The 1,717-nt window shown below is 36.9% G+C and overlaps 1 non-coding gene across 1 annotated transcript; it reads right to left on the bottom strand.

Moving 5' to 3' along the window:
• Positions 1-931: 931 nt before the first annotated feature.
• LOC145414778 (5S ribosomal RNA) lies at positions 932-1,050 on the bottom strand. Its single transcript, XR_013899933.1, has one exon. It is a non-coding gene; the product is annotated as a 5S ribosomal RNA (ribosomal RNA).
• Between the last annotated feature and the right edge of the window lie 667 nt (positions 1,051-1,717).

The raw sequence follows: 1,717 nt of genomic DNA, 5'->3' as shown, positions 1-1,717 counted from the left end.
TGAGTCAAGCTCTGTACCAGGTTAGACTAAATGATTTTTCATTATTGAAAGGAAAAGAAATAATAAGTTTAAATAAGACTGATCAAACAACAAAGAACCACGATGCGTTGAGTCAGCTGGGTTTGTTTATACTATGGCAACACGCGGAAAGTGTAAGTGCATACTCCTCATTTAGTATTACAAAATGGATACATACTTCAGTAAAACAAATTTGGAAAAGAAAAGGGATAAAAGTAAAAAGCAAAATGATGATTTCTACCAAGAACTGGTTGAAGTGGAGACTCACAATAGACTGGTTGAACGTGTACACAAACTAGAAATGGCTTTCAAAAATGAAATGGATGAAATAAAGAAGCAAATGCACTTGCAAAAGGAAGAGATAGAAAAACTGGGAAGGGAGGCCAATAAGAAAGACACAACCATCAGTGAACTAACAGTGGAATTGAATACCCTTAGGAAGAAAGTGAGTGAAATGGGAAGTACAGTAGTTAATCACGAGAGTGTTATGGAAGAGTTAAAAAATGGCACAGAGACAATTAGACAAGCAAGCAGTCTTATGGACCAGAGCAGTGATATTGAGGAGAAGATAACACAGGTGAATGAAGCTGTGCAAAGCTACAAAAATGATGTAGAAACCACGTATGCTGAAATGGTGAAAGTAAAGAAAGACTTAGAAACAAGGGTGGAGGAAAAAAACATTAAAAAGGAAGTGAAAAGAATAATCCAAAACAATCCAAAGTTAGTCAGAGATTCAGTAGAAATAAATAAATCAATAGTAATCACTGGTATAGAAGAGGAAGAAATTAAAAACAAAATCATTCATTCATTGCCAGACGCCATGTATCCCAGACGGGGTGGCCAAGGGCTTAGAGTTAATTGTTTTACAGGGAGGGGCACTAATCCTCCACCAACCCCACTTGACAAGTAGGGATGCCAACAGCATCTGGTGTTCCCAGGCGGTCACCCATCCAAGTACTAACTAGACCCAACGTTGCTTAACTTCGCTGATCGGACGGGAAGCGGTGTACTCAACGTGGTATGGCCGTTGGCACTAGAGACAAAAAGGAGATGGCAAATGTAATGAGCTTACTGAAAGAAGTATCAGAGGAAATCTGTAGTAAAGACATAGAGGAACACAAAAGGTTAGGGAAATACGAGAAAAGCAAGACAAGACCTCTAAAGGTGACTTTCCAGAGTGTAAACACTGTGGAAGAGATACTAAAAAATGCAAAGAATCTTATGGAAAAAGAGGAGTTCAAAAATGTATGGATAAAAAGATGCCTAACACAAGAGGAACTGGAATTACTGAAAGAGAAAAGGGAGGAAGCAAAAACAAAAAATGAGGGAAGATCAGAAGAGGACAAGAAGAAATTTTTTTACAAAGTAATAGGGTTGCAGGTACGAAAGTGGTACACAAACAGGATGGAAGAAAAAGGGGGAAGTTAGTAGAACCATGTCATGACAAGTATATAAACAAGATGATAAGATTGATGTACTCAAATGTGGATGGAATGGTATCTAAATTACTAGAGATGAATGATTATGTCAGAGAAAATGAACCACAAATAATATGCCTAACTGAGACAAAATTAACACCAAGGATATCCAATGACATACTAAACTTAGAGGAATACAATATATGGAGAAGAGACAGAAACTTAAAAAAGGAGGAGGAATTATAATATTAACTAAGAAAAATCTAAAAGTCAAGGAAATA

This window comes from Coenobita brevimanus, chromosome 100 (genome assembly GCF_032717465.1).
Source record: "Coenobita brevimanus isolate Jiangsu-jjx chromosome 100, ASM3271746v2, whole genome shotgun sequence".
Classification (NCBI taxonomy): domain Eukaryota; kingdom Metazoa; phylum Arthropoda; class Malacostraca; order Decapoda; family Coenobitidae; genus Coenobita; species Coenobita brevimanus.
Note: the sequence above shows the minus strand (reverse complement) of the source record. Positions and strands in the feature narration are given on the sequence as shown.